A 22,643-nucleotide genomic window follows, 5' to 3' on the forward strand; every position below is an offset into this window, starting at 1 on the left:
TTTATGTGCCATTCCATCTCCAGAGTCTAGTGTTATCCATAGCATACAGTAGTACCCAGTACATATTTGCTGACAAATGAATGTTGAATATATTTGAAAAAATATGTAAAATGTAAAACACTATATAGATAGTGCCAGCAAAGGCTTACAATGAGAAGTACAATTTTAAAAATGAACACGAATTAAAATAAATGTTAGTCAACCTCTCTTTCACATTGATTGGAAATACAGGTTTGTGGGGATAATAGCTATTAATTTCCAGTGATAAACACAATTAAGTAATTAAATGGAGGGTTGTTCTCCTTCTTTCTGAAAGGCCCTATGTGGCAGGTGTTAGCACTTAAGTAAGTGTGACCCACCATTAATTCAGATGTCTGAGTTTCCACAGAATGCAGTTACATCTGTCTTGAGAGAGCTATAATTAAACACCACATTATAAGAGGAATTAAATATAATGGCCACTGTGATAACATATTTGGTCCTCCTATGGCTTAACACTCATAATTTCTGGCCACTTGTCAATTTTGACTCTTTTTAAACATTTCTGACCAACACTTCTACTGTCTTAGTAAGAGAAACATAGAGAAAAAAAAATGTTGGGTGGATTCTTTCGTTGCAGGAGTCTTAAAAAATCATTTATCTCTGCTTTGAACCTATTCAAGATTTCTCTCTATGTTTCTCATAAAAGTCTTCCTTTTTCTTGTCTTCATTCTCTTTCCTACATTATATTTCCTACAAATAACAGTTCTGTTATTTCTTAAATCAGCCTCCGATCTGTCTCAGAGGCTTCATTATCTGTTTCATTTTAGGGTCTATGATTCCATAGATAGTGAGACAAATAATTTCTTAGCATAATAGAGAAGGCCTCTGAGGTTTTAACTTTAACCCATATTTTCAGACTTATGCTTCTTTTCATGTTAGGTCCATGAATCAAGACAAATTGGAAGTGGTCAAACAGGAGATGGCAAGAGTGAACATCGACATTTTAGGAATCAGTGAACTGAAATGGACTGGAATGGGTGAACTTAACTCAGATGACCATTATATCTATTACTGTGGGCAAGAATCCCTTAGAAGAAATGGAGTAGCCATCATAGTCAACAAAGAGTCTGAAATGCAGTACTTGGATGCAGTCTCAAAAATGACAGAATGATCTCTGTTCATTTCCAAGGCAAACAATTCATATCACAGTAATCCAAGTCTATGCTTGGACCAATAATGCTGAAGAAGCTGAAGTTGCATGGTTCTATGAAGACCTACAAGACCTTTTGACCTAACACCCCCAGAAGATGTTCTTTTCATTATATGGGACTGAAATGAAAAGTAGAAAGTCAAGAAATACCTGATTAATAGGCAAATTTGGCCTTGGAGTACAGAATGAAGCAGGACAAAGGCTAATAGAGTTTTGCCAAGAGAACACACTGGTCATAGCAAACACTCTCTTCCAACAACAAAAGAAAAGACCCTACACATGGACATCACCAGATAGTCAATACCAAAATCAGATTGACTATATTCTTTGCAGCCAAAGATGGAGAAGCTCTATACAATCAGCAAAAACAAGACTGGGAACTGACAGTGGCTCAGACCATTAACTCCTTATTGCCAAATTCAGAAAAAGTAAGGAAAACCACTAGACTATTCAGGTATGACCTAAATCAAATCCCTTATGATTATACAGTGGAAGTGACAAATACATTCAAGGGGTTATATTTGATAGACAGAGTACCTGAAGAACTATGGACAGAGGTTCATGACATTGTACAGGAGGCAGGGATCAAGACCATTTCTAAGAAAAGAAATTCAAAAAGGCAAAATGGTTGTCCAAGGAAGCCTTCCAAATAGCCGTGAAAAGAAGAGAAATTAAAAGCAATGTAGAGAAGGAAAGATATACCCATTTGAAAGTAGAGTTCCAAAGAATAGCAAGGAGAGAAGAGAAAGCCTTCCTCAATGATCAATGCAAAGAAATAGAGGAAAACAATAGAATGGGAAAGACTAGAGATCTCTTCAAGAAAATTAGAGATACCAGGGAATATTTCATGCATCAGATCAGATCAGTCGCTCAGTCATGTCCGACTCTTTGTGACCCCATGAATTGCAGGATGCCAGGCCTCCCTGTCCATCACCAACTCCCGGAGTTCACTGAGACTCACGTCCATCGAGGCAGTGATGCCATCCAGCCATCTCATCCTCTGTCGTCCCCTTCTCCTTCTGCCCCCAATCCCTCCCAGCATCAGAGTCTTTTCCAATGAGTCAACTCTTAGCATAGGTGGGCACAAAAAAGAACAGAAACAGCATGGACCTAACAGAAGCAGAAGATATTAAGAAGAGGTGGCAAGAATACACAGAAGAACTATACAAAAAAGGTCTTCATGACCCAGATAATCACGATGGTGTGATCACTCATCTTGAGCCAGACATCCTGGAATGTGAAGTCAAGTGGGCCTTAGGAAGTATCACTATGAACAAAGCTAGTGGAGGTGATAGAATTCCAGTTGAGTTATTTCAAATCCTACAAGATGATGCTATGGAACTGCTGCACTCAATATGCCAGAAAATTTGGAAGACTCAGCAGTGGCCACAGGATTGGAAAAGGTCAGTTACATTCCAATCCTAAAGAAAGGCAATGCCAAGGAATGCTCAAACTACTGCACAATTGCACTCATCTCACACGATGGCAAAGTAATGCTCAAAATTCTCCAAGCCAGGCTTCAACAGTACATGAAACGTTAACTTTTGGATGTTCAAACTGGATTTAGAAAAGGCAGAGGAACCACAGATCAAATTGCCAACATCTTCTGGATCATCAAAAAAGCAAGAGAGTTCCAGAGAAACATCTATTTCTGCTTTATTGACTATGCCAAAGCCTTTGACTATGTGGATCACAACAAACTGGAAAATTCTGAAAGAGATGGGAATACCAGACCACCTGACTTGCCTCTTGAGAAATCTGTATGTAAGTCAGGAAGCAACAGTTAGAACTGGACATGGAACAACAGACTGGTTCCAAATAGGAAAAGGAGTACGTCAAGGCTGTATATTGTCACCCTGCTTATTTAACTTCTATGCAGAGTACATCCTGAGAAATGCTGAGCTGGAGGAAGCACAAGCTGGAATCAGGATTGCCTGGAGAAATATCAATAACCTCATATATGCATATGACACCAACCTTATTGCAGAAAGCAAAGAACAACTAAAGAGCCTCTTGATGAAAGTTAAAGAGGAGAATGAAAAAGTTGGCCTTAAACTCAACATTCAGAAAACTAAGATCATGGCATCCAGTCCCAACACTTCATGGGAAATAGATGGGGAAACAGTGGAAACAGTGACAGACTTTATTTTCTTGGGTTCCAACATCACTGCAGAAGGTGACTGCAGCCATGAAATTAAAAGACACTTCCTCCTTTGAGGGAAAGTTATGACCAATATAGACAGCATATTAAAAAGCAGAGACATTACTTTGCCAACAAAGGTCTGTCTGGTCAAAGCTATGTTTTTCCTAGTAGTCATGTATGGATGTGAGAGTTGAACTATAAAGAAAGCTGAGAACCGAAGAATTGATGCTTTTGAACTGTGGTGTTGGAGAAGACTCTTGAGAGTCCCTTGGACAGCAAGGAGATCCAACCAGTCCCTCCTAAAGGAAATCAGTCCTGAATATTCATTAGAAGGACTGATGCTGAGGCTGAAACTCAAATACTTTGACCACCTGATGCTAAGCACTGACTCATTTGAAAAGACCCCGATGCTGAGAAAGATTGAAGGCTAGAGGAGAATGGAATGACAGAGGATGAGATGGTTGGGTGTCATCATTGACTCAATGGACATGAGTTTGAGTAAACTCCAGGAGTTGGTGATGGACAGGGATACCTGGCATGCAGTCCATGGGGTCAGAAAGAATTGGACATGACTGAGCAACTGAGCTGAAGTGAACTCTCGCTTCCAAACTTCTCTTTCCAAAATATGTCCTTAGTTACAAGTGGCATTTTGATTGTTTCCCAAATACATCATATATTTTTACACTCCACCAGTTAGGATATTTTCAGTAAATTTACTTAATTTTCTTAAAGAATATTTATTGTTTCACACAAAAAATCCCAAATAGAGAGAGAGAAATATTCCAGTATTACCTGGTTCAATGGTATGATCTAGTCATCGGAGATCTGGTTCTTTTCTTTTTCCTCTCTGTCATTTTCAGCTTGTTGTTTCCATTTTCTTCATGGTCACAAGTTGACTGAATCAGCTCCACAAGTTACATTTCCAAACAACCAAATCTTCAGGCCGTAAAAAGAAATTTTTCTTTTTTATGTAGCTTTTTTAGAGTGAGACTCAGAACTTTATTAGAAGTCTTCAGACATCTCTTCTTGTCCCATTGGCCAGAATTGTATCTCATGTCTTTCCCATCTATTGGTGAGAGAACAGTTGATTTAAATCAGTCATCATTCACCCACTGTGGTTGGGGAGAGACCTTATCTTCTTAGAAGGACTTGCTGGAGAAGACTGAACCAAACTGAGGTTTTCTTGATATAAGGTTGGAAAATAGCTGTTGAGTGTGGTACTGTGTCATTCATGAACACAACTTAACTTTTCTGCTTGTAGTGTTCTTTGCCTGTCCCCCCTCCTCTTCAGGTAAATTACAACTCAATCATCAATATGCTCTTCCAATGTCATATTCTCTGTGCAGCTTTATTCAGCTCCCTGTAGAAAATGTTATTTGCTTTTTTTTTTTTTTTTACTTCCAAAGCTGTTCTTACGTCTACTAAATCTTGTACCAAACTCTCTCTCTCTCTATATATAATATATATATGTATGTGTGTATATATGCATACATATATATGTATATACATATGTGTATATGTATACATATATGCATACATGTATGTATATGTATATACATATGTGTGTATGTACAGTATATATACATATGTATCAGTTCAGCTCAGTCACTTAGTCATATCCAACTATTTGTGATCCCATGGACTGCAGCATGCCTGGTTTCCCTGTCTATCACCAACTCCCAGAGCTTGCTCAAACTCATGTCCATCGAGTCAGTGAAGCCATTCAACCATCTCATCTTCTGTCATCCCCTTCTCCTCCCACCTTCAATCTTTCCCAGCATCAGGGTCTTTTCCAGTGAGTCAGTTCTTTGCATCAGATGGCCAAAGTATTGGAGCTTCAGCTTTAGCGTCTGTGCTTCCAATGAGTATTCAGGACTGATTTCCTTTAGGATTGACTGATTTGGTCTCCTTGCAGTCCAAGGGAATCTCAAGAGTTTGCTCCAACACCATGGTTCCAAAGCACCAATTCTTCGGTTCTCAGCTTTCTTTATAGTCCAACTCTCACATCCATACATGACTACTGGAAAAACCATAGCTTTGACTAGATGGACCTTCGGCAAAGTAATGTCTCTGCTTTTTATTACATTGTCTAGGTTTGTCATTACTTTTCTTCTGAGGAGCAAGTGTCTTAATTTCATGGCTTCAGTCACCATCTGCAGTGATTTTGGAGCCCAAGAAAATAAAGTCTGTCACTGTTTCTATTGTTTCCCTATCTATTTACCATTAAGTGACGGGACTAGATGCAATGATTTTTGCTTTTTTGAATGTTGAGTTTTAAGCCAGTTTTTACTCTCTTCTTTCACTTTCGTCAAGAGGCTCTTTAGTTCCACTTTGCTTTCTGCCATTAGAGTGGTGTCATTTGTGTAACTAAGGTTACTGATATTTCTCCCGGCACTCTTGATTCCCACTTGTGCTTCAACCAGCTCAGAATTTCATGATGTACTCTGTAAGTTAATTAAGCAGGGTGACAATATACACCCTTAACATACTCCTTTTCAAACTTGAAACCAGTCCGTTGTTCCATGTCTGGTTCTAGCTGTTGCTTTTTGACCTGCACACAGCTTTCTCAGAAGACAGATAAGGTGGTCTGGTATTCCCATCTCTTTCAGAATTTTCCAGTTTGTTGTGATCCACACAGTAAAAGGCTTTGGCATAGACAATAAAGCAGAAGTACATGTTTTTCTGGAGCTCTCTTTCTTTTTTGATGATCCAGCAGATGTTGGCATTTTGTCCTCTGGTTCCTCTGTCTTTTCTAAATCCAGCTTGTACATATGGAAGGTCTGAGTTCACATACTGTTGAAGCCTCACTTGGAGAATTTTGAGCATTACTTTGTTAGCATGTGAAATGAGTGCAATTGTGAGGTAATTTGAACATTTTTTGCCGTTGTCTTTCTTTGGGACTGGAATGAAAACTGACTTTTTCCAGTCCTTTGGTCACTGCTGAATTTTCCAAATTTGCTGGCATATTGAGTGGAGCACTTTTACAACATCATCTTTTAGGATTTGAAATAGCTCAGCTGGAATTCTATCACCTCAACTAACTTTGTTCATAGTGATGCTTCCTAAAGCCCACTTGATTTTGCATTCCAGGATGTCTGGCTCTAGGTGATTGATCACACTATCGTGATTATCTGGGTCATGAAGACCTTTTTTGTATAGTTCTTCTGTGTATTCTTGCCACCTCTTCTTAATATCTTCTACTTCTGTTAGGTCCATGCTGTTTCTGTTCTTTTTTGTGCCCACCTGTGCATGAGAAACCTATATGCAGGTCAGGAAGCAACACTTACAACTGGACATGGAACAATAGACTGGTTCCAAATAGGAAAAGGAGTATGTCAAGGCTGTATATTGTCACCCTGCTTATTTAACTTACATGCAGAGTACATCATGAGAAATGCTGGGCTGGAAGAAGCACAAGCTGGAATCAAGATTGCCGGGAGAAATATCAATAACCTCAGATATGCAGATGACACCACCCTTATGGCAGAAAGTGAAGAGGAACTAAAGAGCCTCTCGATGAAAGTGAAAGAGAAGAGTGAAAAGTTGGCTTAAAGCTCAACATTCAGAAAACGAAGATCATGGCATCTGGTCCCATCACTTCATGGCAAATAGATGGGGAAACAGTGTCAGACTTTATTTTTGTGGGCTCCAAAATCACTACAGATGGTGATTGCAGCCATGAAATTAAAAGACACTTACTCCTTGGAAGGAAAGTTATGACCAACCTAGATAGCATATTCAAAAGCAGAGACATTACTTTGCCAACAAAGGTTTGTCTATTCAAGGTTATGGTTTTTCCTGTGGTCATGTATGGATGTGAAAGTTGGACTGTGAAGAAAGCTGAGCGCCGAAGGATTGATGTTTTTGAACTGTGGTGTTGGAGAAGACTCTTGAGAGTCCCTTGGACTGCAAGGAGATCCAACCAGTCCATTCTGAAGGAGATCAGCCCTGGGATTTCTTTGGAAGGAATGATGCTAAAGCTGAAACTCCAGTACTTTGGCCACCTCATTCAAAGAGTTGACTGATTGGAAAAGACTCTGATGCTGGGAGGGATTGGGGGCAGGAGGAGAAGGGGACGACAGAGGATGAGATGGCTGGATGACATCACTGACTAGATGGACGTGAGTTTGTGTGAACTCCGGGAGTTGGTGATGGACAGGGAGGCCTGGCGTGCTGCAGTTCATGGGGTCACAAAGAGTAGGACATGACTGAGTGACTGAACTGAACTGAACTGATGCAATGAAATATTCCCTTGGTATCTCTAATTTTCTTGAAGAGATCTCTGGTCTTTCCCATTCTACTGTTTTTCTCTATTTTTTGCAGTGATCACTTCAGTGGGCTTTCTTATCTTTCCTTGCTATTCTATAGAGATCGGCATCAAATGGTATATCTTTCCTTTTATCCTTTGCCTTTCACTTCTCCTATTTTCTCAGGTATTTGCAAGGCCTCCTCAGACAATCATTTTGTCTTTTTGCATTTCTTTTTCTTGGGGATTTTCTTGGTCACTGCCTCGTGTACAATGTCACGGATCTCCCTTCATAGTTCTTCACATACTCTGTCTATCAAATCTAATTCCTTGAATCTATTTGTCACCTCCACCCTATAAGTGTAAGGGATTTGATTTAGGGGATATCTGAATGATCTAGTGGTTTTCCCTGCTTTCTTCAATTTAAGCCTCAATTTTGCAATAAGTAGTTCATCTGACAACTTTGTTAAATGGCAAGATCCTGGGAATTAAGGGTTTATTTACCACTGAATTCCTGGTACTCAAAACTGCCTGACATGGAGTAGATGCTGAGTAAACGTTTTCAAGATTGAATGATCAAAGTTAAACTATATCAGAATATCTCAAGAAATGCTTTTTTGCTAATGTGTGTGGTTTATAGAACTAATTCATAACAAGAACTATTTTTCTAAGGGTGGTTGCTCTCCTGATTTGTAGATGGACTGGAGATAATGGCTTTCCTTTCCAGGTGGCTCAGTGATAATCCACCTGCAAGCAGGAGATGCAAGTTCGATCCCTGGGTTAGGAAGACCCCCTGGAAAGGGAAATATCAACTAACTCCAATATTCTTGCCTGGGAAATCCCATGGACAGAGGAGCCTGGTGGGCTATAGTCCATGGAGTTGTAAAAGAGTCAGACATGACAGTGACTAAACAACAATAAAAAACAGTATTTTGTGAAAACCTTTTTGGTCACTTTAGGTCTTTAAAAACCAGACATACCTGGACATGCATATTCAAAGTGTACATTTTTAACACTGCCCTAGGCTCTTGGGACACAAAATAACACAGGTATAGACACTGTTCTCAGAGAGCCCAGGATCTCCTGGAGCATATAGGCTTTTATATAAGTAATTACAATTCAGTGCATATTTGGAGATGTACCTCTCAACCTAAAGTAGGAACTCTAAGGAAGGAAATAATGAGACAGATTATTCCCTAGGATTACCCGCTTGGATAGCCTCTTAGATTACCCCCTGTCCATAGTGGAGGTGATGCCTAACTTTGCTATGAGATGATATTAAGAATTTTTCCAGGTGAACCAGGGAAAGAAGGCATTCCAAAATGATACAGAAGAATATACAAAGATACAGAATCATGTAATTATATGCATAATTAAAAAGTGTAGGTAGTTCTGCAATCTTAGAAGGTATATTTTGAGAAGAACAACACCAGGAGAGGAAACTTTCAGAGAAATAAAAGGGTTGGATATGAATGGTGTTTTGTGTCATGAGAAAGATCTGGGGTTAACTCTGAAGGCTTTTACTGGGAGCTGGTTAGCTCATTATGCATTATTGCAAAGGGAATATGCCCTTTAACTAACAGATGCACTTTGAGCTCTCATTGGCTACATGGTGGTAAAGTCTTTTATTGGCAAATTAGAGAACCTCAGCAGACTAAATTGATATAAAATGATCTGCTTTCTGTTTTACTTTCAAAATAATAGGAAATTTGAAATGGATCTTCTCCCCGTGAGCATTTTTCATCCTCTTATTGTCACCTGGGGGATGTTAATGCTTTTGGACTGCTGCCTGCAGCTTTGGCCTTGCCCCCTAAGTGGATATTTGGTGATGGCAATGCACCCTCATAAAGATAGACTGCTGATTACATTTCCATTAAAAACCAGAATCATATCTGTCTGCTAATTTCCTTGCCAATAAGAGTTAGAGTTTTATTGTGGCAAGTTTGCTGTGGAGAACCACTTTTCTAGTTAAAGTGCAAAGAGATAGCATAAGAAATTTAAGACTATAGCCTTCATCAACAAATATCCTAAATAGAGTCTCTAAATATATATCTTTGTATGTGTGTGTGTCATGTGACATTCTTTGTGACAAGTTATATTATTGTCTGACCTTTCAGATTCTATTTTTTCACTGAAGGCACAACAGATGTATAGAGTGTAATTCCAGATGCCCATTCATCAAGCATCTATGAAACACTGATTATGTGCCATACATTGTGCTAGATGTCATGACTTGAATATGGCATAGCTGTTGCCCTCAAGAAGCTTTATAGTTCAATCCTACCTACCCTTGGGTATAAGGTGTTTTCATAGTAAATAAAAAAATTAAATTCTTATGAAAGAAAGAAAAGCTATTATAACACTGTGGTGTGCCAAAATAGATGGTAAATACAATTTTAGGATCCAGATTAGCATTTGTAGTAGATTAATTATAATAAAGTCTCTATACAATGATTTTTATATCATATTTTTTCTCTTTGATCACCATTTCTTATGGCCTAAATGTTTATTTCCTCATAAAATTTATATGTTGAAGCCCTAACTCCCAGTGTGATGTTATTTTGAATTTGGGACTTTGGGAGGTAATTAGGGTTTAATGAGGACATGAGATTGTGGCTTTCATAGTAGAATTAGCATGCTCAATGGAAGAGACACCAGAAAGCTGACTTTCCCACCTGCCTTCTATTTCTGTCATTGTCTCCAAGTGTATGTCCTGAAAAAGGTCTGTGAGCACATCTCAAGCAGGCAGCAGCCTACATGCCAGGGAGAGAGCTCTTACTAGAACAAATGCTGCTGGCAGCTGGTTTAGGATTTCTAGCCTCCAGAACTATGAAAAAGTACTTTTCCATTGTTTAAACCATTCAGTATAAGGTGGATGTTATGGCAGCCTTCCATATGTGACTTCCCTGGTGGCTCAGATGGTAAAGCATCTGCCTACAATGTGGGAGACCTGGGTTCGATCCCTGGATCAGGAAGATACCCTGGAAAAGGAAATGGCAACCCACTCCAGTATTCTTGTCTGGAAAATCCCATGGATGGAAGAGCCTTGTTGGCTACTGTCCATGGGGTTGCAAAGAGTCGGACACGACTAAGAGACTTCACTATCTATCTATCACTATGGCAGCCTAAGCTAATATCTACCATACTGTATTAGACACCATGCTTGGTACTTTCCTTTTATTTTTCCATAATGCTCACCATGACCCCGAGGCACTGATTATTGTCTTATTTTGTTGATATATAAACTGAGGCCAGGGGCTTAAATAATTTTCCTGGGATAACAAAACTAATAAGTGGCAAGTCAAGACTTGAGTTCATATCCATGTTATGTCCACTACCAAATGACATCACTTCATAGCACAGTTTCATTAATCTCTGTTCCTGTATAGTGAAAAGTACACTACTCAGATATTTGTATTCTAACCTCCTAAATCTCTACTTTTTTCCCACTCATAATTTAGAAATAATCACACAAACTCATTAGTTTTTGTTGCTAAAGATTCACAATGCTTGACACAGGCTTCCCTGGTGGTCCAGTGGTTAAGAATCTGCTTTGCAATGGAGGTGACATTGCTTCAATCCCTGGTCCAAGAAGATCCTATAAGCTACAGGGCAACTAAGTTTGTGAATCATAACTACTGAGCCCATGTGCCCAGAGCCTGTGCTCCTCAACAAGAGAAGCCACCACAATAAGAAACTCACGCACCACAACTAGAGAGAAGCCTGCCCGCAATAAGGGAGACTCAGAACAGCCATACATACATAAATACAAATTTTTTAAATACTTAACAATAGTGTATCATCTATGTACTGATTTCAGGAGACATAGAAGAAGAATTTTTTTTTCCCTCTGAGATCCAAGCATCATCTTCTTCAGTAACTATTTTATTTTGTAATGATGAAGAGAAGCAATATAACAGTTGTCTGACACAATATGATAGCACTTCATAATGTGATTTCTGAGATTCTTTAGTTCTGTTTTTATTTGTTTTGGAAATCATGTGTTGATGTGAATCAGTGGCAGGTAGGACTGTCAGATACATCATTTAGCAAATCATACAGGCATTCTTCTGCTTTGGATAGTTTATTTCCTTGTCAGCTCTAGCTTACCTTTGAAAATATGGAATACGTATAAATTTGGTAGTATTTTCTTTTCCAGTATGCTTTGAACTTGTGTATTTCTTTCACTGACTGAACTAATGTACAGTTATTCCTGAACCAGTGTCTTTTGAGGGAAGTCTGAATGTGTTCATGTTCCTATTTCATTGTTCTCTTTTTCCTTTGTAGGAAAACGTCTAAAAGAGTGGTTTATACTCACTGATTCTAAATTCTCTCCTCTCAAGCTTTTAAAACCTAACTTCCACCAAATTTGCTGCAAACTGCTCTTACCAAGATACCTTGTGACCTTTATATTGCTAAATCTAATGCTAATTCTCATTCATCTTGACCCATCAGCAGCATTTTACACAATTGATCATTCTTCTTTCTTGAAGCACTTCTTTTTTTCTTGGTTTCCAGGATTTTGCATTCATCTGGTTTTCTCTTTCTCTAGCCACTGCTTTGAGTGTATTTTGCTGATTTACCTTCATCTATGGGATTCCTATGTGTTGAAGTGTCTTTGGGATCGGTCTTTGGACCTCTTCCTTTTCCTGCATATTTTCCAACACTTAGTGATTTCACATAGTCTTGTGCCTATTTAAATCATCTATTTTATGTATCTCTTCCTGTATAACAAATCACCCCAACATTTAGTGGTTAAAAATAGTAATAATTGTTATCTCTCAGTCTCAGTTGAGTGGTTCTGGTTTGGGGTGTCTTATGAGATTACAGTCAGATGCCTTTTTGAAGGCTTTATTGGGGCTGGAGGTTTCACTTATCGGGTGGCTCATTTGCATGTCTGGTGAGTTGGCCCTACTATTGGACAGAGGCCTCAGTTGTTCTCCATTGATCTCTGTAGATAGAAAGTCATACACTTTGGTTTCCATTGCCTGTCATATTGAGCCAGTCCTGCTTCAAGATGGAAATAGATGCCATAAAGACGTAACTACCAGGAGATGAGGGTCATTAGGGGTCCTCTTTGAAGCTAAATACCATAGTCTACCTGTGCCCTGACTGATAGCCCTCTCATATACAAAATACATTCACTCTTCCCCAAATATACCGTCTACTTGCATCTTTTATGCCTCAAGTGCAGGCTGCCATCAAGTGTCGCCTCTGCTAAATCAAGTTCAGGTGTGAATGAGGTGACCCAGGTTAAGTTCATGGAGTGAAATTTCTCTTGATCCAAAGACCTGTGAGCTAAAGAGACAAGTTATCTGCACCCAACACACCCAATATACATTGATGGAAAAGACAGAAGATATGTGTCCCAAATGTTCCATTTCATAAAAGAAATAAATAGGAGGCTCACAGGAGCAACTTGTCTCAGGTAATTTGAAATCCTGCTCTTGTTAAAATGTGTTAAAGTGCATGTCTTTTGTCTGGAGAGTATTCATTTTTATGCTTAGCTCTGCTGTTTGAGATGTTGGTTCCATATTCGGAATCATTTTTTCTTTTCCATAATAAATGGTTTGTGTTTGAGTAGTTTTTCAGCCTGCTTCCAGCCCACAATATTTCAGAGTTCAAAATAATCTTTTTTATTGTATCCACTCCTGTTAGTCTGAGCTAGCCATGTTTTCACAAATGTAGGTCACTTAAAAAACTGTTTGGGTCTCCTGTGAATCATATTGAGGGTTCATTCAATTAGCAAACATCCACATTGATCAACCAATCTTGTTACAGTAGATCCTTCTTTACCTTGGCCTTCTTATAATGCTGTTATAGGAAAACACACCTTAGATTTCATAGAAGCCCCACTGTTTAATGAAGTGGGTCTGTGAGGCCTGCCTCTAAGATCCTTCAAGGCCTTACCTTTTTGTTGTTGTTGTTGTTTTAAGATACCACTTTGAATATTTCTGAGGTCTTGAAGGATTTTGTTGTCACACCCTTCATTTTCCACCAAAGTTTTCCTGACAGTGCTTTCTTTTCCTAGAAATTATATTCTAATTTATATCATTGTTTGCCACCAGAAGAAGCAGGATTTAGATACAGTTTTATTTTGAACTTTGGGCTTCCCTGGTGGCTCAGAGGTTAAAGCGTCTGCCTGGAATGCGGGAGACTGGGGTTTGATCCCTGGGTCAGGAAGATCCCCTGGAGAAGGAAAATGGCAACCCACTCCAGTACTCTTGCCTGGAAAATCCCTTGGAGGGAGGAGCCTGGTAGCCAACAGTCCATGGGGTTGCAAAGAGTCGGACACAACTGAACGACTTTTCTCTTTCTTTTTTCTCATTTTTTACTTTGAATGAGAAATAAAAGCCCTGGATAGTTTATATATTTAATCATTATTATTATTATTTTTTTTTGCTTAACTTCTTAATCTTCATTTTAACATAGGGAGAAAGAAGAAGCCAGGTGACACCACCAGTACTCTACCTAGAAATATCTTTATCTAAATAATGTTATTAAGTATATTTTGTATTTCCTATGTCATTAGAGGTGAACATGGCTAAATTTTCTGTCTATATAACAGCAGTCCCTCTTTTATCAAGCTTCCAATAATATTTCATCACTTTCCTTTGAGCCCTAGCTCACAATCTTTTTAGCGCTGTGGGGATTTACTGACATTTTTCTAGGCCACCTTGGAATCTCATTAATATTCCCCTGAGATTCTTCCAGCTTTTGTCTGTTTCTCAATCACAAACTGACCTTTTTAGGTTTTATTACCGTGGCATCCTAACTCTAGTACCAAAATTCATATTTCCACTTTGTAAAACAAATTACTCCAAAGCTAAATTGCTTGAATCTACAAAAATAATTGATCTTTTATATTTTGGGGGGAGGTGATTAATGAAGAGTGCTTCAGGTGCATAGTTCTAGCTCAGGATTTCTCATGAGGTTACTATCAGATACAGGCTGGAGCTGAAGGGTCTAATATCAAGGTGGCTTCTTCAAGCGGCTAGTGAGTTGATGCTGGCTATCTTCCAGAGGTCTTAGTTTCTCTCTCCATGAGCCTCTAACCAAGGCTGGTTGAATGTCTTCATGGAGGATGGCTTACCTTAGAGCAATTCAAGATGTCAGGATAGAAGCTGTAATGCCATTTTATGACATAACCAGAGGAATCGCATACTCTCATGTCTACTGCATTCTATTAGTCACACAGGGTTAACTCTGATTTAGTGTGGGAGTGTATACATAAGGGCTCATATACCAGAAAACATGCCATTGCAGGCCATCTTCATGGCTGGCTACACCACTGTCATCATACAGTGTCTTCCAAGTGTGTTTCTCCAGTTTGGACTTTTCACCTAAATCCAGCTGATTGATCAACATATCCACCTACATGTCTGACAGGCATCTCAACATACCACATAGAAAAGAGCATTTCATGTCTTCATTAATTGCCCTTCAATTCTGTGTCTCATCACCCAATTTCAGAAAATGATAACTGCATTCTTCTAGTTGCTCAGGCCAAGGTTACTGAAGTTTATATTAAGTATCAAGTTATCCTTGATTAATATTTTTTCTTTGTTCACACTCTGTATCAGAATTCTATATAGATAATCTGTGTACAGAAAACACTCTTTAACACATTTTATGGGCTTGCATTTCCTTAGAGAAAAGGACTTTTTAAGAATCCTAATGTACTTGTCCCAGAGCATACTGATTCTTAGCACAAGAGAGAGATGGTATAGCTCAAAGAAATTTGTAGAGACGGTGGTCTTCTAATGGAATGAATTGTAACTTGTTATAAAATATGCTCAAGTTTTAAAAAAAATTGTTACAACTTGGATTCAAAGAGACAGAGATCCTCAACATGGACAAAGGCAGAGAGCTGGTTCAGAATGAAAAGATATTCATTCATTGGTTATTTACTTTATTCTGGGAAAACTGAAGGGATTTTTTTATATATTCTCACTGGATTTCAGTCATGTGAAGTAGCTAATACTATTGTCTTGAATTTAGAAGTGAGAAAACAGAGGCTTAGAGAAATTAAATAATTCACCAATTTTTTTAATCATTGGCAAGTAGCAGAATTAAGAGTTAAACTCACATGTTCTGAAGCAAGTTTGACATTTTTTATGATGTGTCACTGAGTTCATATTTTGAGATCTATGAATAAAAACAAATGATACAAAAATATAGTTTGTCCTATTGAAACATAGTTACCATAAGGTCAAACCATATCCTCAAGCAGTGGACAATGGATCAAAAATTATATAAGGAAAATGGTGAGGAGGGCCTTGGAAAGTACAAGAGTGATGGGGGTGTGACATCAATAAAGAAAGACTAATTTGGTACAGTCAGGTCCAGGGCTGGTAGCTAGAGGAGACAAGAGTGCAATACAAACAGGAGTAAGACTAGAAGCAGAGTGACAAATACTCTTATAGGCTGTTGTTCTGGCTCAAGAGGTGGGATGCAGTAGAACTTTCAGATCTTGCTTGAAAGCTGAAAAAAGAACATTAGGAAAGGAAAGGGAGGGTTTTTTGACATTTGGTAAATTCTTTAGATTTTAGCATTTCTAAAAAAAAAATCTATGAATAAAGTATAAAATGCAAAAGACATCTCTTCCACATGTCACACTGAAAAGACTGTATTTTTTGTCCATGTTGGTAACAGTATGCAGTAGACAAAGATGTACACAGGATTGAAAAGTGATGCCTTCATTGTACAGGTCTGTTTTCTTTCAGTAGAGTGGCTTCCTTAATTGAGTGTACCTCAGTATCCCTTCCAAAAAGTAGTAGAGAAGATTGCATTTCAGCAACAGTCATAAGAAAAGCTCCTATCCTTCCTACCCAATATAAACAAGGAGAAAAAAAAAAGATAACAGCAAAAAGTTGAGGAGCCAAGTATAGTTAACTACAGATACTTTCATAGTCTGTACAAGCTAAGTACAGTGTTTGAGGAGGAGAGTTTCCTTGGGGAGCCAGGGAATTGATTTTGAGTGCTGGTACATTAATCCTACTTAGAAACACTTATCATTGTAAATAATTTAAAAAGTTTGATTTCAGGAGACAGTCTGTGCTAAAAGAAGTTCCAGGAAGAGAAACCAAACAAGATAATGGTCTCTATGGAATAATCTGAGGATGGAGAAGTAGAGAAATCATTCTGATACTATTGCTATTTTAAAAAAAAAAAGTGTCCCAGTCTCTCTAATTTAGAACTTCAGAAAAATGAATGAGGATATGCTCTTCAACAGACACTCATTGAACTGAACAGGGTGGAACTTCAATGGATACTTCAGTGGATACAGCAAGGAGGTAGAAGGGAGCATGAATGTAATTGCAGATGAGCCTCAAGGATAAGTGACCGATAAGCACAGAGGCTATAATAAAACAGAGAATAATAGAAAGTTAGGATGTATTTAATTGTGCACATCCTTTAGCACATCTACCACAAGTCCCTCAAGTAATAATTGGAAAAACCAGTTTATATAGCTAAGTGTAAACATGTACATTATTCTCACCATAAATGAAAAGGAAGTTAAAATTGATAAATAGCTCAGTTTTTTTAAATAAAGGAAATGCTGGATTATATTTTCCCCTGGAGTATAGTCTTTTACCTAGAGCCAGGTCGCTAGTGGAAAAGATTTGTGTACAGTTGGTGCATGTGGTCAAAAAAGGAATTGAGTTACAACAAAAGAATTATTAGAAGAGAAAATTAAGGAAAACTCAACATAGTTTTAAATAGCTCATCTTTTTATGTATTCATGGCATTTCTAAAGCCTGACCTTTTTATATACGAAACTACCTCCGTTAATTGTATGCTTGACAAAATGACCTCTTACTTGTAAGATCTTCAGCACCTGAAAAATCAACTGTGAAAGTTAATTCTCCTTAATCCTTTGTGTCATTATGGTGAAAGAGACAATCTGATGGAATCCCGGGTCCCAAGCTGTTAAAAGGAGGTAACAGTAAAACAGAAGTGAGGATATCTTGTTACCCAACTGCTAATTCTTCACCGATTTAGGGACTCTTAGATGACAATGTTAGGCCTTTTCTGACTTTTATATTCTCTAACATCTGATCTATGATGAATAATTGTTTATAAACCTCTAGTTTGGTGTGAATGAATCGTGAAAGTGAAGTCGCTCAGCCGTGTCCCGACTCTTCACGACCCCATGGACTGCAGCTTACCAGGCTCTTCCGTCCATGGGATTTTCCAGGCAAGAGTACTGGAGTGGGTTACCGTTTCCTTCTCCAGGAGATCTTCCCGACCCAGGGACTGAACCCGGGTCTCCCGTATTGTAGGCAGATGCTTTACCACCTGAGCCACCAGGGGAGTATCAGAATTTAACTTTTTTTTTTTTAACGTTTTCTCTAGAAAGGGATTGCTACTGTTTGTGATGCCTTGAATTGTATTTAGGCTTAGTAATAACAGTGAACATGTTCACATTAATTATTCTTTTCATTTGCTCATTTTAAACCGTAAAAAAGAATTATGTGAGATTCTAGATAGGAAGATATTTATTTTCAACTTGTAACACAACTTTGAGCAGTTGCAGTTGTTATCTGTATTTACAAACAAAAAAACAACAAAAAAAAAACCCAAACTGAATTGGGAGCAGTGTTATCTTGAACAGTTTTTTTAATCCAGATACTTCAGGTCAGAAAGTAAAGTAAGAATTCAAACTCATGGGTGTCTGACTTCAAATTGCTCTTTCTTTAAAAAATGCCACCTCCTGTGAGGACAGGAACATTCACATATTCAGTGGATGAAGATTTTTTTTAACAGTTGGGACTACTGTGAAATATACTCCCTGATGAGGCCTGTCATTCCCTCTGCATGACATTAAGTAGGTAGATGGGGAGGTGGAGAATATCTTGCATTATACTTAGTCTCTGTGGCTAAAGCTACAGTGCTCAGTGCTACAGTGACTCAGCAAGTGAAGAATCTGCCTGCAATGCAGGAGACACAGGAGACTCGGGTTCAATCCCTGGGTCGGGAAGATCCCCTGGAGAAGGAAATGGCAACCCTCTCTAGTATTTTTTCCTGGGAAATCCCACGTACACAGGAGCCTGGTGGGTTGTAGTCCATGGTATCACAAAGAGTTGGACACGACTGAACGGCTAACACTGTGGCTAAAGGGAGAGACCACTGACAGCACCTCAGAATAAGCTATTGAATGGGGAGCACTAGCCATATCTGGGCTTATTCAGCCTCTTTGTCCAGTCAAAGATTATAGTTTCTGGTTTTACTAAGTACCTATCTTCTGAATCTGGTCTGTACATGTGTGCTCAGTTGCTCAGTCATGTCTGATTCTTTGTGACCCTTTGGACTGTAGCCTGATAAGCTCCTCTGTCCATGAAATTTTCCAGGCAAAAATACTGGAGTGGGTTACTACTGTTTCTTCCTCCAAGGGATCTTTTTGACCCAGGCATCGAACCCGTGTCTCTTGTGTCTCCTGCACTGGCAGTACAGATCATAGTACAATGAAGAAAAGAAAGAAGACAACATCTAGACTTTTATAATGTTACTGATGTTTGACCCTTGGGTTTTACATGGTTTTATTTAATAGCTATCACTCAACACATTAGTGATCTTAAAGTGATTTCTGAGGCTATGGCTTTCTTAATACTTGAGTAAAATTATAACTTATTTTAAAATTATTCACAATATTCAGGGGTAATATTTATTTTAATATTTTTCTTATAAAACTTTTTTTCTTTTTTATTTATTTTAATTGGAGGCTAATTACTTTACAATATTGTGATGGTTTTTGCCATACATTCACATGAATCAGCCATGGGTGTACATGTGTTTGCCATCCTGACCCTCCCTCCACATCCCATCCCTCAGGGTCATCCAAGTGCACCGGCCCTGAGCACTCTGTCTCATGCATCAAACCTGGACTGGCAATCTATTTCACATATGATAATATACATGTTTCAATGCTATCCTCTCAAATCATCTCACCCTTGCCTTCTCCCACAGAGTCCAAAAGTCTGTTCTTTACATCTGTGTTTCTTTTGCTGTCTCTCATATAGGGTCATCGTCACAATCTTATATGCATTAATATACTGTATTGGTGTTTTTCTTTCTGAATTACTTTGCTCTGTATAATAGGCTCCAATTTCATCCACTTCATTAGCACTGATTCAAATGCATTCTTTTCAATAGCTGAGTAATATTCCGCTGTGTAAATGTACCACAGCTTTCTTATCCATTCGTCTGCCAATGGACATCTAGGTTGCTTCCATGTCCTGGCTATTGTAAACAGTGCTGTGATGAACATTGGGGTGCATGTATCTCTTTCAATTCTGGTTTCCTCAGTGTGTATGCCCAGCAGTGGGATTGCTGGGTCGTATAGCAGTTCTATTTCCAGTTTTGTTTTTTTTTTTTTTAAAGAATCTCCACACTGTTCTCCATAGTGCTGTACTAGTTTGCATTCCCACCAACAGTGTAAGAGGGTTCCTTTTTCTCCATGCCCTCTCCAGCATTTATTGTTTATAGACTTTTTGATAGCAACCATTCTGAACAGCATGAGATGGTACCTCATCGTAGTTTTGATTTGCATTTCTCTGATAATGAGTGATGTTGAGCATCTTTTCATGTGTTTGTTAGCCATCTGCATGTCTTCTTTGGAGAAATGTCTGTTTAGTTCTTTAGCCCATTTTTTGATTGAGTTATTTATTTTTCTGGAATTGAGCTGCAGGAGTTGCTTGCATATTTTTGAGATTAATTCTTTGTCAGTTGCTTCATTTGCTATTATTTTCTCCCATTCTGAAGGCTGTCTTTTCACCTTGCTCATAGTTTCCTTCGTTGTGCAAAAGATTTTAAGTTTAATTAGGTCCATTTTAGAGAAGACAATGGCACCCCATTCCAGTACTCTTGCCTGGAAAATCCCATGGACGGAGGAGCCTGGAAGGCTGCAGTCCATGGGGTCGCTGAGGTCGGACACGACTGAGCGAGTTCACTTTCACTTTTCACTTTCATGCATTGGAGAAGGAAATGGCAACCCACTCCAGTATTCTTGCCTGGAAAATCCCAGGGATGGAGGAGCCTGATGGGCTGCCGTCTATGGGGTTGCACAGAGTTGGACATGACTGAAGTGACTTAGTCGCAGCAGCAAGTCCGATTTGCTTATTTTTGCTTTTATTTCCATTACTCTGGAAGGTGGGTCATAGGGCATCCTGCTATGATTTACATCAGAGAGTGTTTTGCCTATGTTTTCCTCTAGGAGTTTTATAGTTGCTGGTCTTACATTTATATCTTTAATCCATTTTGAGTTTATTTTTGTGCATGGTGTTAGAAAGTGTTCTAATTTCATTCTTTTACAAGTGGTTGACCAGTTTTCCCAGCACCACTTGTTAAAGAGATTGCCTTTTCTCCATTGTATATTCTTGCCTCCTTTGTCAAAGATAAGGTGTCCATAGGTGCGTGGATTTATCTCTGGGCTTTCTATTTTGTTCCATTGATCTATATTTCTGTCTTTGTGCCAGTACCATACTGTCTTGATGACTGTTGCTTTGTAGTATAGCCTGAATTCAGGTAGGTTGATTTCTCCAATTCCATTCTCCTCTCTCAAGATTGCTTTGGCTATTTGAGGTTTTTTGTATTTCCATAAAAATTGTGAAAGCATTTGTTCTAATTCTCTGAAAAATACCATTGGTAGCTTGATAGGGATTGCATTGAACCTATAGATTGCTTTGGGTAATATATTCATTTCCACTATATTGATTCTTCCAATCCATAAGCATGGTATATTTCTCCATCTATTTGTGTCATCTTTGATTTCTTTCATCAGTGTTTTATAGTTTTCTATATATAGGTCTTTTTGTTTCTTTAGGTAGATTTATTTCTAAGTATTTTATTCTTTTCATTGCAATGGTGAATGGAATTGTTTCCTTAATTTCTCTTTCTGTTTTTTCATTGTTAGTGTATAGGAATGCAAGGGATTTCTGTGTGTTAATTTTTTATCCTGCAACTTTACTATATTCATTGATTAGCTCTAGTAATTTTTTGGTAGAGTCTTTAGAGTTTTCTATGTAGTAAAGTATCTGCCTACAATGCAGGAGACCCAGGTTCGATCCCTGGGTTGGGAAGATCCCCTGGAGAAGAAAATGGCAACCCACTCCAGTATTCTTGCCTGGAAAATCTCATGGATGGAGCAGCCTTGTTGGCTACCGTCCATGGGGTCGCAAAGAGTTGGACACGACTGAGCGACTTCACTATCTATCAATATAGTGGATCGTGTCATCTGCAAACAGTGAGAGTTTTACTTCTTCTTTTCCAATCTGGATTCCTTCTATTATTATTATTACTATTTTTTCTTCTTTGATTGCTGTAGCTAAAACTTCCAAAACTATGTTGAATAGTAGTGGTGAGAGTGGGCATTCTCATCTTGTTCCTGACTTTAGGGAAATGCTTTCAAATTTTCACCATTGAGGATAATGTTTGCTGGGGGTTTATCATATATGGCTTTTATTATGTTGAGGTATGTTCCTTTTATGCCTGCTTTCTGGAGGGTTTTTATCATAAATGGATGTTGAATTTTGTCAAAGGCTTTCTCTGCATCTATTGAGATAATCATATGGTTTTTATCTTTCAATTTGTTAATGTGGTGCATCACATTGATTCATTTACGGATATTGAAGAATCCTTACATCCCTGGGATAAAGCTCACTTGGTCATGATGTATGATCTTTTTAATAAGTCGTTGGATTCTGTTTGCTAGAATTTTGTCAAGGATTTTTGCATCTATGTTCATCTATGATACTGGCCTGTAGATTTCTTTTCTTTTCTTTTTTTTGGTGGCATCTTTGTCTGGTTTTGATATCAGGGTGATGGTGGCCTCATAGAATGAGTCTGGAAGTTTACCTTCCTATGCAATTTTCTGGAAGAGTTTGAGTAGGAGAGGTGTTAGCTCTTCTTTAAATTTTTTGTAGAATTCAGCTGTGAAGCCATCTGGTCCTGGGCTTTTGTTTGTTGGAAGGTTTCTGATTACAGTTTCAATTTCTGTGCTTGTGATGAGTTTGTTAAGATTTTCTATTTCTTCCTGGTTCAGTTTTAGAAAGTTATACTTT

The sequence above is a fragment of the Bos javanicus genome, chromosome 1 (genome assembly GCF_032452875.1).
Source record: "Bos javanicus breed banteng chromosome 1, ARS-OSU_banteng_1.0, whole genome shotgun sequence".
In the NCBI taxonomy this organism is placed as follows: domain Eukaryota; kingdom Metazoa; phylum Chordata; class Mammalia; order Artiodactyla; family Bovidae; genus Bos; species Bos javanicus.